Below are 14931 nucleotides of genomic sequence, written 5' to 3' on the forward strand. Positions count from 1 at the left end.
GGCGGTACTCCCACAAGATACTGAGGTCCCCAAAGCCTCCCCATTGGAGGACCGACTGCTCACTAACCACTCTGCACCATCCAAAACGCGGTCTGGAACTAGAATGCTAAGTGGTATTGGATGTCCTCGTGCCAGGGTAGAGAGAAAAAGACCTGATATAAATTGATTAAACAACAATGGCTCCTGTGGCTAATTATATAATTATTACAATATGACTTAAGCACAATGGCAATCTTAGGGTAGAATGTGGGATGTATAAGAAGGAAGCTATATATACACGTGGAGAGTATGGTCTTCAATTTATATCTTTTATGCAAGTATTCAAACATAAATATTTACATTTTATACAATATCAACAGCATTAAATACATAATCACATTGTGTGAGTGTGTCCCAAGTGAGTAAGAGAGAGAACCTGTACTACTAAAGTGCAAAATGTAATAGTGTATCGAAAAAGGAGGTTTCTAGTGTACATTAGTTACAAAAAGACTTTGTTCCTCTACAAGACTCATATGTGCGGGATTTAATGCACATGATAAATCAACTAGAGGAGAGACCCTACGACATAGAAAAAGAATGGCTAGCTACTCTCTATGGGTTGTTAATTCCCATATAAGCCCATGTTCTGATGTTAACATGGGCTTCTATGGGAATTAACAAGGGCGTATTATTAAGCACATTATCGCCGGTTTATCAGCAGTTTCCTGCCGATAAAACGGCGATAATTTTAACACTGGTCCTTGATAATATGCCCCTAGATCTCTTCAGAATTGCCACATAAATCCCAGTACTCGGGTCAGTTGGAATACCATTGCCTCTACCATGTTGTGGGAACCCATTTCCACCTTGCAGCATAGGAGCTCTCAGCGGATATACTCCTTGAAGATGACCAACATTCTGTTCAAAAGGTTGACTCTGACTACTTCTCTGTGCTGCCTTCATTTGTGGCACCATCATTTTCTCCTTCAATCACTTCTGCTTCATTTCCAATTCATCACTACAATATTTCCCATCATTAAAATATCATCAACTGATTTATTCAAATGCTGCTGAGTCATCAAGCTAATCTCAGATCTAAATCCCATCACAAACCGGAACACACATTTTCCAATGTCCTTAGCTTTAAGAGTTTCCATTCCATTGTGCTGCTTAAACACATGCAAAATCACTCATAATAGGCATGTACTGACTTTTTAGGCTCTTGGGTCATCCTGTCAATCTTAACCCATTCAATGTCTTTAGCTGGTATTTTCCCTTTCTTAAAGGTCGTCACCTGTTGATACATTTTTATCAATAATGGTAATGGGGCATTTGATATCGGATTTCTCAGAGGTTCCTTTTCTGGCCACTCTGCAGCCACTTTACATTCTGCCCACAAATCACTCGGCACCACATTGTCGAAGAAGGTATTCAAACTCCACCCACAAAACTTGTGAAATCTTCAAAAATTTCTTAACCTGTGTATACCATTCTACTGGCTTTTCTCTCAATTCTAAGAATTCTTTGGTGAACGACGAAAGATCACTCCTGCTTCAAGGCACATGGACATAGCCGCTACCAGGCATTTCCCTCATTGAAAAATTTGAAGTGCCCTCTCTATCCACTAAAGATAGAGGCGGCTCTCTATTTGGCTTCTTTTGATCTCACTTCTTTGCCCATCTGGCTCTTGACTGGTTCGCGTCTTTTCTAACTGAGAGAGCCTTTCAAGTCATCCACCCACCTTATGGCTCCCAGAGGCAGCTTGTCAACCATGGGGTCCCTCAGGGCTCTGCCCTGAGTATGACACTTTTTAATATCTATGTCCAGCCCCTGGTGGAAGTGGTCAAGAGCAGAGGCCTTTCCATGATCTCTTACCCTGATGACACACAGCTTGTCATCTCATTATCCAACACCTCTGATCAGCACATCACCAGGTTTCAGGAGGACATGATGGCCATTTCTGAATGGATGACAACCAACTGCTTGCAGCTTAACACCAGTAAATCCGAGATCCTACTGGTGGGCAAGGACACCCACCTTTTGAACCCCCCCAATGGTGGCCTCTGACCCTGGGAATTTCTCCCACCCCTAAAGACACTGTAAAAAATCTGGGCGTGAGGCTGGACAATACATTTACCTTTCAAGACCAGCCAAAACTAGTGGCAGGCAGCCTTTTTGGTCTTCTGCATGGCCTAAGGCCTCTGCTTGGGTTTTTTACCTTCAGACCCGCCAAGATATTGTCAAGGTCTACCATTCTCTCTAGACTGGACTATTGTAACTCTTTATATCTGGGTGCTAACAAGGCCAGCATTTCTAGATTGCAGAGGGTGCGAAATGCTGCAGCCCGCGCCATATTTACTCTCCCATGGTCTTGCTCTACATCTAAGTACCTACGGAAATTACGCTGGCTCGCGGTAGAAAAAAGTCAAGTTTAAATCTTTGTGCATTGCTCACAGAAATGTTTATGCCCAGGCCCCCTCTATTCTAATCAATCTTCTCACTCCCTCTGCTCATCACACCAACTTCTAGTGCACACCCCCCGTTTTAAAAGATCACGGGCGGGAGGACGCCCTTTCCGTGCTTTAGCTGCGTCTCTCTGGAATGCTCTTCCTAGTACCATCAGGAACCTACAGGATGTCTGGGTGTTTAGGAAGGCAGTTAAGCTGGCTTTTCCGCTGATTCTCCCCTGGCGCTCTCTCTTCTTTCTGTCTTTTGCTGCGGTTTTTAGTGCTGGGACGCCCTGTTGCTGGGGCAGCCATGCGCTCTACAAATCTGATAACACTCTGCCAGACCCGACAGTTTCTCTACGGGGCAAATGGGTGACGGACATGGGTCCAAGGAGGTGGGAATCCCCGCAAGGCTCCGACTAGTGCAGCTTAAGATCCTGCATCGAGTATACTATACCAGGACCACACTAAATAAAATACAGAGGGCGCAGCATCCATATTGCCTCATAGGGTGTGGGGAAGAGTGTTCTTTTATCCATTCAATATGGGAATGTTCAGCAATAGCGGATTACTGGCGAAAGGTACTGCGAACAATATCACAGGCCTTGGGAGTGTCACTTCTACCAGAACCGCGCAGATGCTTACTCAACATGTGGGAGCCTAATGATCTCACATATAATGGACAAACATGGGTCACGCTGGGACTTATGGTAGCGAAACTAAACTTTGCACAGAAGTGGGGTGCAGTAGAACTACCTTCGCTGGAGACCTGGTGTAGAGACATGGATCTCACTGGCTGAAAGGACAGTATATACCAATCGGAGAAGCCCCCGGAAATGGACTAAAATCTGGGTGGCCTGGAATGCTTACCGGGGGGACATCTGTGACCCAATACCAGAATCTGACGAGGAGAGCTCAGATGATGAATAAAGGGGGCATGGGGGACCAGTATGGATTGAACTGCCGAAGGGATTACTCGGAGATGTCCAGATTAATATTGACTTCATAAAAGAAATGTATTCGGAGATGAGTAACCTAATCGTACTATGTGATTTTCTGAATTCTGTCATTAATGCCTATGTGTTGAATGAAAACAATAAAAATATAAATAAATAAAATAAAATACAGCAAGCTCTACTAAGAGCTATCAATTCAGCCACTTGTGCTGATAACTTCCCTCGAAGTCAGGAGGCTTCGACTACCCCTACCCCTGGAAAAGTGTGGCTCAAGGGTTAGAGCGGCAGACCCTGATGCATAGGTCTAGACCAGGGTTCAATTCCCCGCCTCGGCGGGTCTTGGGCTCAAAAATTCCACAGGCCTGATAATTCTCGCCTCGGTGCCTATTCCAATCATGGAGTCCCACACTACAACTCTGGGCAATAGCTTGCTTCATCTCCACAACGGCCCCCACAACGCTAAGGATGCCTGGCCTCCACCTTGGGGGTGCCCAGGAGTGGACGCCTCACAGGGAAAGCCAGGATGGGTTCCACAGCGGTATTCGTACAAGTGCCTTGAGACCCTTGCGGGTGAGTAGTGCGCTAAACAAGTATCAATTTATTTATTTTACCCCTAAGACTGCGCAGACTGTGTAAGCAGCTCTCGTGCTTCCATCATTGTCTCTTAAACATGACCCATCCACAAACAGTATGCAGTCATTTTCTACTAGTGGCTTGTCTCGTATATCTGGTCTTTGGCATGGTGCATAGTTCAGTGACATCGGGACAATCATGCTCATCCTGTTCATTCTCTGCAAGAGGAATCAAGATAACAGAATTCAAAATAGCTCATCTCCTATGAGTTACATTTTCAGCAACCAGTATGATCTGTTTGTACTTTGTCAAGCGACTGTTGGTTATGTGCTGTGTGCAGGTACAGGTCAACAATATTTCAACCGAAGGTCGCACAAGGACAGGTAGGGGATGTCCCATCCCAATACTTTTGCACCGTTCTTTGCTGCCACCAAATTCTACCACTGCCTCTAGGCATGCAGTCAGCCCTGCAGCTACAGGATCAAGAGTAGCAGAAAAGTAAGCTACAGGTCGTCTCGCATTTCTGTGCATTTGTGTAATCATTGAGAGAGCACAGCCATCCATCTCACTGCAGAAAAGAGTAAAAGCTTTATTGTAATCAGGCATTCCCAGTTGCCGAAGCATGACAGAGACTTTATCTTAGGTCTACGAAGGTAATCAAGCAGTTGTTATCCCATGGTATCAGATCAGACACATCCTTTTGTGTTAGCAAAGGCTTGGCCACTGGGGAAAGGTTGGGTATCTACTGGTGACAGTATTCCACCATTCCCAAAAACATCCTGACTTCTTTTTGGGTGGTTGACAGATTCATTTAAAGAGATACCAAGATTTTTTTTGTGACACCTTCCTCGGTCCTTTCTCAATGTAATGGCCAAGATACCAAACCTCCTACTGATAGTACTGCAACTAACTTTATGTTCATTCTCATCTAAGTGCTTCAGCAATCCAATGGTATCTTGTTAATATTCTTCCTTTGTATCTCATGCAACTAATAAGTTGTCTATGTACTGAACTAGGACTGAGTGACAGGGTATGACTAGAGGCTCAAGATTCTTTTTAAGGATCTAATTGAAATTCAAAGGACCTTCTGCATACCCTATGTGGCACTCTGCACCTTGTGGGAGTGTGTCCCGAGTAAGAGAGAGAACATATACTACTAAAGTGCAAAATGTAATAGTGTATCGAAAAAGGAGGTTTCTAGTGTACATTAGTTACAAAAAGACATTGGGGCAGATTTATGAGGCCCTTGCGCCACGTTTACGCCGCTGTTGCGTCACGCAAGGCGGCGTAAACGTGGCGCATCCCTACGAATGATTTACAATGTGACGCATCTAGGCAGATGCGTCACGTTGTAAAGCCCTGCGCCGCTTGTGGGCGTTCCGGCGCAGGGTGGGCGTTCCGGGGCAGGTGCGCCTCGCAAAAGTGGCTGAGTGAAATCTATGAGATTTCACTCAGTCACTTTTAAGCCAATGCTGCGTCAAAAGCCTGCGCCTGCTTGAAGCAGGCGTAGGTCTTGATGCAGCATTGTCAAAATGGGGCACCCCCGAGCCTTGCTGGAGCTGCGTCGCGCTTGCGACGCAACTCCAGCAATGCAACACATTTCCGGCACAGATGCGTCACGCATCTGTGCCGTTTTTGCACCATGGTGCGCCGCATTATAAATGAGGCGCACCATGGCTGGCGGAGCTGTGGCGCACTGTGGCGCATGTTAACTGGCGCATCCCTGGGGGTGCGCCAGTTAACATAAATCTGCCCCATTGTTCCTCCACAAGACTCATATGTGCGGGATTCAATGCACATGATAAATCTACTAGAGGAGAGACCCTACGACATAGAAAAAGAATGGCTAGCTACTCTCTATGGGTTGTTAATTCCCATATAAGCCCATGTTCTGATGTTAACATGGGCTTCTATGGGAATTAACAAGGTCGTATTATCAAGAACTACAATATTTCCCATTATTAAAATATCATCAACTGATTTATTCTGCAAACAGATCAAATGCTGCTGAGTCATCAAGCTAATCTCAGATCTAAATCCCATCACAAACCGGAACACACATTTTCCAATGTCTTTAGCTTTAAGAGTTTCCATTCCATTGTGCTGCTTAAACACATGCAAAATCACTCATAATAGGCATGCACTGACTTTTTAGGCTCTTGGGTCATCCTGTCAATCTTAACCCAATCAATGTCTTTAGCTGGTATTTTCCCTTTCTTAAAGCTTGTCACCTGTTGATACACTTTTATCAATAATGGTAATGGGGCATTTGATATCGGATTTCTCAGAGGTTCCTTTTCTGGCCACTCTGCAGCCACTTTACATTCTGCCCACAAATCACTCGGCACCACATTGTCGTAGAAGGTATTCAAACTCCACCCACAAAACTTGTGAAATCTTCACAAATTCCTCAACCTGTGTATACCATTCTACTGGCTTTTCTCTCAATTCTGGGAATTCTTTGGTGAACGACGAAAGATCACTCCTGCTTCAAGGCACATGGACATAGCCGCTACCAGGCATTTCCCTCATTGAAAAATTTGAAGTGCCCTCTCTATCCACTAAAGATAGAGGCGGCTCTCTATTTGGCTTCTTTTGATCTCACTTCTTTGCCCATCTGGCTCTTGACTGGTTTGCGTCTTTTCTAACTGAGAGAGCCTTTCAAGTCATCCACCCACCTTGTGGCTCCCAGAGGCAACTTGTCAACCATGGGATCCCATTTCTCCCACCCCTAAAGACACTGTAAAAAATCTGGGCGTGAGGCTGGACAACACATTTACCTTTCAAGCCCAGCCAAAACTAGTGGCAGGCAGCCTTTTTGGTCTTCTGCATGGCCTGAGGCCTCTGCTTGGGTTTTTTACCTTCAGACCCGCCAAGATATTGTCAAGGTCTACCATTCTCTCTAGACTGGACTATTGTAACTCTTTATATCTGGGTGCTAACAAGGCCAGCATTTCTAGATTGCAGAGGGTGCGAAATGCTGCAGCCCGCGCCATATGTACTCTCCCATGGTCTTGCTCTACATCTAAGTACCTACGGAAATTACACTGGCTCGCGGTAGAAAAAGGTCAAGTTTAAAACTTTGTGCATTGCTCACAGAATTTTTTATGCCCAGGCCCCCTCTATTCTAATCAATCTTCTCACTCCCTCTGCTCATCACACCAACTTCTAGTGCACACCCCCCGTTTTAAAAGATCACGGGCGGGAGGACGCTCTTTCCGTGTTTTAACTGCTTCGCTCTGGAATGCTCTTCCTAGTATCATCAGGAACCTATAGGAAGGCAGTTAAGCTGGCTTTTCCTCTGATTCTCCCCTGGCACTCTCTCTCCTTTCTGTCTTTTGCTCCGGTTTTTAGTGCTGGGACGCCCTGTTGCTGGGGCAGCCATGCGCTCTACAAATCTGATAACATAACATCTGCCTTTTCACCTATTTAGATTACTCCATTTTTAGATGCAACTATATAATTCCTTAATTTGAGTCTCATCAAAACATACATTAGAACTATTCTGCAATTACTTGGTTCGGCTTAAATCTACATCATATTTTTGAGCCATTTCAGACAATTTATCATGAGTTTGTCCTGCTCGTTTAGTGACATCTTTACACGTGAATACCATTTTTTTTTCTCTTGGTAGGTATCTAAACTGGCAGGAAAGATCAAGATTTCCTGAAATCATTTCACCAATTTCTGATTTTAATTTGACCATCCACTGTATTTTCCCTCACCAGGATCTGAAATATTTCTTTGTCTAATTCTGAACCATCACTTTCTCTAGGGGACCCATTGAAAAATCGAATACAATCATCTAGTTCTCAAGCACCAATACCAATCTGTACTACAGAAGTATTGGACGCTATCCTTTCCCTGAAACTACTGTTGATAACACAATGCGCTGAATTCCAAATAGCCATGTCAAAATGTTACGATCATTGAGCGGACTCTCCTACAGGAGTAAATCCTTTCTGATTCATGGTTGATGCTGTAGCTGCAACAAAGAGAATATTCACCTGAGTCTAGGCTAAAGGAGTTACCATTATTAGAACCACAGGACTATCATCTGATATATCTACTCCAGTAGGAACTGTCAAAATATGTGTTGTGTTTCCTGCCTGCTCGGGTTTACACAAAGAAACTGCAGGACCAATAGTGACTGGAACAGCAATTGTATCTGGGGCCTTGGGAACGGTGGTATTAACAAGGGCACTAAACCCTGACCTCTCTCCCATCAGGTTCTGACTCATATTTACTCCTGTAATACTGGTCTGATGGCTATTCCAGAGTTTCCACTAGCTGCACCAATAATTCCCTGGTGGACGCATTGATAACAACTAGGGCTCCCGGTTTTATGGTATTTATTTTTTTGCCATTTCCGTCTGTATTTATCCATATTTATTTTTCGGGCATTTTTTCTGTATTTATCCACATTTTTTTTTGCCACAAGCAAAAGATGATGCTACAGCTAGTATTTTTCCACATTTATTTAAATTGACAATGCACACATGCGCTCAGTTGTTATTGGTCAACACTATACGCTGAAAAACCTGTAGTATATTTAGCACCAGCCTCATTAATTCATAGTCAGAAATTAACAGGTAGCTGTAGCTTTTCAATGTAGTGATGACAGAACAGGGGTGCATTTTTGCCACCTTAAGCACAGTAGGGCTGTGCTCATCTAAAGAAAGAAAACACATAATTGACAGAGGAATCATTTTCAGTATTGGAATATGGTTTTTTTTTGTAACCTGCTTTGTTTCATTGGTGGGCTGCTGTGTAGTGGAAGAGCCCAGACGTAAACAGCATGCCTTTGCACAACGGGCAAGACTGCACACACAGTTATAATCTATCAAAACTGCAAAGCGGACATCATCATCATGACTGTCGTGGCCATTGTCATGATATTTACTGTCATCGAACCCAGGTACTTTCACCAACACCAGTTTGGATTCTGGGACTTGAAATTTTACTTTTCCAGCCATGTGAACTGGTGGGCCTGCAATCTTACCAGGTGGGCCTGTAATCTCAGCGTACTTTGAGGTGTTCGCTAAAATTTATGGACTAGCAGGAATCCTACTTTTTGGGTGGACAAACACCCGAACCATATCTCTTCTAGTGCCTTCAATCACATAAGCTCTTCCTTTGTTTGGAAAAAACATGCAGGTGGTTTGTGTGGATGATGTAGTAGTATCTGTTCAATTGGACGTGGCTGTAACCCACCATGTCTCTTTGTACCAGAATGAAATAAAGGGGCAGAGAGTGTCTGGTGGGGTATGAAAGAGTCATGAAATTAAGTCAGAACTACACAGCTTTCGTATTCTGCACACCTGATATTCTACAGATGCGGCTGTGGCTGCTGGACAAAAGTTTTGGACCGGGCACCCTTTTTTAATAAATAAATTAGGCACTGAAACCGCTTCACACATCAGCACTGAACTTGTGTTGAAGACTGAGACTTGCGCCTTCTGTGTGTGTGTTGCCATTTCGTATCTAAAATTTACTTCCCCACCACTTTTAAAATCCACCAGCCAAGGACATCCGATTGGTTGGTGACAGCGCGCATTGTGCTTAAATGACGCACTGGAAAAACCATTTGAAATTATTTAATGCACACGCACTCTGTGTTGTTTAATGAAACATTTAATTTCGCTTCATGCAGCCTGCCTGTTGGAATGCAACAAACATTTTAAGATATTATGAAAGCGTTTAAAACATGGACCATGTTAAAGATAAGGAAATAATTTATTTATCTACATATCTCGTTCAATGTCAGTAACCAATAACAGAGCAGCTCTGTATGACGTTTTCAACCAATATTAGCGTGGCACTAACAACAACCATCCAATCCTAGAGTGACATATTATGACATACTCCTCACTCCTTGCAGTGGCACACACTCCTTTACATGTGCAACAACAATACGAAGCAAAATCCAACAAACGTTGTCTGCTCCACTGAAGAAGCGCTAGTATGCAGACACACAACAAATGATCAGGAGCAACATTTTCCAGCCTACTCTGACTCCCGCTCAAGTGAAACATCGACCAGTGGGTAATCACCCAGATTAGTGTTGCTTCACCCATACGCAAAGGATCAACCACCCGAAGGACACCTTACTCTCACACACAGATAAATGGCCTTATCTCAATTGTGCCATCGACTGTACCTCACGACAAGCACCCCAAGACTTCGCAACATGATTATAAGACAGTGTTTTCTACACTGATAACTTATTACTATCTTAGGCTACGTTGAGCCCTATAACCACTTCAGTTTCTTTGAATTAAGCACTTCCACATCCGCACAACAACGTACTATATCACCACATCACACCACGCCATCTACGCAAAACAATGCAAGTTAGACATAAGCAATTGCAACAAGCGACCCCATTAATGCTCACTCCTCTGCTGTTACAACTATCGTCCAAACTGCTGGAACTCTGCTGATCCTCCAACTCGATTCATGGGCTTTAGAGGTTTGGACTGGGTGTGGCAAGACTGGGTTCTCACATAGGTACAGTAATGCCCTCTATCTCAATATCTAAACCATCTGAAAAGCTACCATCTGAGAGTGTGCAGGTGCCTGATTTACAATCTCTCATCTGATGGATTTTTTTAAGTTGACTGAGATACAAAGTGAGTTAGAAATAATGAAACAATTCAACTTCTGTGAAGCCCATTTGGCCCCACAATAAGAACCAGGAAGAAGCACCGTCTGGAATTTGAATCCAGGTCTATGAGGCTGCGAATCATCACAGCCTGTCAGCGCGAAGATTTGCCCCACTGATATCATGAAAGCAGCCCTGGAGCCCACTGGAGGGCTATGAACATTGTAGAAAATAATGGGGCTGAAAACATTGTGCAAGAGTAACGGACCCTACTGGAAGAGAATACTTTTACTTCAATTCCCAGCATACATCTTAATGAGAAGCAGATGCAATGTGGGTAAAATGAAAGATATTAAAAGACTCACCGGACTTTACTGTGCCCCGCCCCCCTGTTCTTATGAATAAGCTGCAGGTGCAGCAAAACGCGTCAAGGAAAAGTGACTGACATGAGCTGGGGCTGCTAGCGTGATTTTGAAGCAATAAAGGATTGCATCCAATCTTCGTGGAGTGGCATTTCCCTTGCTCTGGGGCGATTGGTGAAGGAGTATATATATATATATATATATATATATATATATATATATATATATATATATATACTAGCATGTCCTGGGTCAGAAGGGGGCTGGAGGCAGCATTTCCGGATTGCGGCAGAGTTGCTTGGGGCAGAAGGGGGCTGGGGTCCAACATTTCAGGCTTGGGTGCACTCCTGCCCCAGCCCCCGCCCGCCCAGACATTGCCCAGACCGCCTCCAGCCTCCCGCCTGCCTCCCGCCTCCCGCCTCGCCTTTGCCTTACCCCGCCCGCCCCGACATTGCCCAGACTGCCTCCCGCCTCGCCTTTGCCTTTGCCTTACCTGAGCCGCCGCTCTTCCCCGTGCTCCGGACTTCACCGCCACTCCTCGCTGCTCGTCGCCACTCCTCCCCGCCTGTCGTCATCACGCACGTTGCGGACATCGCTAGGTTGCGGCCGGCGCTACTTTTAGGGGACTACTTTGTTTTTAAAGTTTAATTTTTTTATTTATGTTTTATTTTTATTTTATGCAGCCTATGTCCATCTACACACCCTGAGGATTACAACAATGCATTGGGTGTGTGGATTGGCGCTGTGGTTCCAGAGTTTACCTTGCCAAAAGTTTCTGTTCTCTCTTTATAATAGTAGTATATATATATATATATATATATATATATATATATATATATATATATATATATATATATATATATATATATATATAAAAAAAAGGTACAAAATTACAGCTGGCAAACTGAAATATTGCAACAGGTTCAGTCTCAGTAGAGCAAGACATAAAATAAACTCGACCCACTCCCTCCCAGGCATCGAAGTCATATTTACCAAGAAACTCTGAGAAAAACCTGCCTGATGCACTGACAGCTGGTGGTGTGTATGCCTGGTGAAAGCGTGCACTGACAGCTGGTGGTGTGTATGCCTGGTGAAAGCGTGCACTGACGGCTGGTGGGGTGTGTGCCTGGTGGAAGCGTGCACTGATGGCTGGTGGAAGGGTGCACTGACAACTGGTGGTGTGTGTGCCTGGTGGAAGCTTGCACTGATGATTGGTGGTATGTGTGCCTGGTGGAAGCGTGCACTGACCGCTGGTGGTGTGTGTTCCCGGTGAAAGTGTGCACTGATGGCTGGTGGTGCTTGGGCCCGGTAAAAGTGTGCATCGAAGGCTGGTGGTGTGTGTGTGCCTGGTGAAAGCGTGCACTCACGGCTGGTGGTGTGTGCCTGGTGAAAGCATGCACTGATGGCTGGTAGTGTGTGATGGCTGGTAGTGTCTGTGCCTGGTGAAAGCGTGCACTGATGGCTGGTGGTGTGTGTGCCTGGTGGAAGCGTGCACTGACAGCTGGTGGTGTGTGCCTGGTGGAAGCGTGCACTCACAGCTGTTGGTGTGTATGCCTGGTGGAAGCGTGCACTGATGGCTGGTGGTGTGTGTGTCTGGTGGAAGCCTGCACTGACAGCTGGTGGTGTGTGTGCCTGGTGGAAGCGTGCACTGACGGCTGGTGGTGTGTGTGCCTGGTGGAAGCGTATACTGACAGCTGGTGGTGTCTGTGCCTGGTGGAAGCGTGCACTGACGGCTGGTGGTGTGTGTGCCTGGTGGAATCATGCACTGACAGCTGGTGGTGTGTGCCTGGTGGAAGCGTGCACTGACAGCTGGTGGTGTGTGCGCCTGGTGGAAGCATGCACTGACGGCTGGTGGTGTGTGTGCCTGTTGGAAGCGTGAACTAACGGCTGGTGTTGTGTGTGCCTGGTGGAAGCGTGCACTGACTGCTGGTGGTGTGTGTGCCTGGTGGAAGCATGCACTGACAGCTGGTGGTGTGTGTGCCTGGTGGAAACATGCACTGACGGCTGGTGGTGCGTATGCCTGGTGGAAGCGAGCACTGACGGCTGGTAGTGTGTGTGCCTGGTGGAAGCGTGCACTGAAGGCTGGTGGTGTGTTTGCCTGGTGGAAGCGTGCACTGACGGCTGGTGGTGTGTATGCCTGCTCGAAGCGTGCACTGACGGCTGGTGGAGTGTGTGCCTGGTGGAAGCGTGCACTGACAGCTGGTGGTGTGTGCCTGGTGGAAGCATGCACTGACAGCTGGTGGTGTGTGTGCCTGGTGGAAGCAACCATGCACTGATGGCTGGTGGTGTGTGTGCCTGGTGGAAGCATGCACTGACGGCTGGTGGTGTGTGTGCCTGGTAAAAGCGTTTTTCTGATGGCTGGTGGTGTGTATGCCTGGTAGAAGCGTGCACTGACGGCTGGTGGTGTGTGTGCCTGGTGGAAGCGAGCACTGACGGCTGGTGGTGTGTGTGACTGGTGAAAGTGTACACTGACAGCTGGTGATGTCTGTGCCTGGTGAAAGCGTGCACTGACGGCTGGTGGTGTGTGTGCCTGGTGGAAGCGTGCACTGACAGCTGGTGGTGTGTGCCTGGTGGAAGCGTGCACTGACGGCTGGTGATGTGTGCGCCTGGTGGAAGCATGCACTGACGACTGGTGGTGTGTGTGCCTGGTGGAAGCATGCACTGATGGCTGGTGGTGTGTGCCTGGTGGAAGCATGCACTGACTGCTGGTGGTGTGTGTGCCTGGTGGAAGCATGCACTGTCGGCTGGTGGTGTGTGTGCCTGGTGGAAACATGCACTGACGGCTGGTGGTGTGTATGCCTGGTGGAAGCGAGCACTGACGGCTGGTGGTGTGTGTGCCTGGTGGAAGCGTGCACTGAAGGCTGGTGGTGTGTTTGCCTGGTGGAAGCGTGCACTGACGGTTGGTGGTGTGTATGCCTGCTCGAAGCGTGCACTGACGGCTGGTGGAGTGTGTGCCTGGTGGAAGCGTGCACTGACAGCTGGTGGTGTGTGCCTGGTGGAAGCATGCACTGACAGCTGGTGGTGTGTGCGCCTGGTGGAAGCATGCACTGATGGCTGGTGGTGTGTGTGCCTGGTGGAAGCATGCACTGACGGCTGGTGGTGTGTGTGCCTGGTGGAAGCGTGCACTGATGATTGGTGGTATGTGTGCCTGGTGGAAGCGTGCACTGACCGCTGGTGGTGTGTGTTCCCGGTGAAAGTGTGCACTGATGGCTGGTGGTGCTTGGGCCCGGTAAAAGTGTGCATCGAAGGCTGGTGGTGTGTGTGTGCCTGGTGAAAGCGTGCACTCACGGCTGGTGGTGTGTGCCTGGTGAAAGCATGCACTGATGGCTGGTAGTGTGTGATGGCTGGTAGTGTCTGTGCCTGGTGAAAGCGTGCACTGATGGCTGGTGGTGTGTGTGCCTGGTGGAAGCGTGCACTGACAGCTGGTGGTGTGTGCCTGGTGGAAGCGTGCACTCACAGCTGTTGGTGTGTATGCCTGGTGGAAGCGTGCACTGATGGCTGGTGGTGTGTGTGTCTGGTGGAAGCCTGCACTGACAGCTGGTGGTGTGTGTGCCTGGTGGAAGCGTGCACTGATGGCTGGTGGTGTGTGTGCCTGGTGGAAGCATGCACTGACGGCTGGTGGTGTGTGTGTCTGGTGAAAGCGTTCACTGACGGCTGGTGGTGTGTATGCCTGGTGGAAGCGAGCACTGACGGCTGGTGGTGTGTGTGACTGGTGAAAGTGTACACTGACAGCTGGTGATGTCTGTGCCTGGTGAAAGCGTGCACTGACGGCTGGTGGTGTGTGTGCCTGGTGGAAGCGTGCACTGACAGCTGGTGGTGTGTGCCTGGTGGGAGCGTGCACTGACGGCTGGTGATGTGTGCGCCTGGTGGAAGCATGCACTGACGACTGGTGGTGTGTGTGCCTGGTGGAAGCGTGCACTAACGGCTGGTGGTGTGTGTGCCTGGTGGAAGTGTGCACTGACAGCTGGTGGTGTGTGCCTGGTGGAAGCATGCACTGACAGCTGGTGGTG

Source organism: Lissotriton vulgaris, chromosome 1_2 (assembly GCF_964263255.1).
Source record: "Lissotriton vulgaris chromosome 1_2, aLisVul1.2, whole genome shotgun sequence".
NCBI classification, from domain to species: domain Eukaryota; kingdom Metazoa; phylum Chordata; class Amphibia; order Caudata; family Salamandridae; genus Lissotriton; species Lissotriton vulgaris.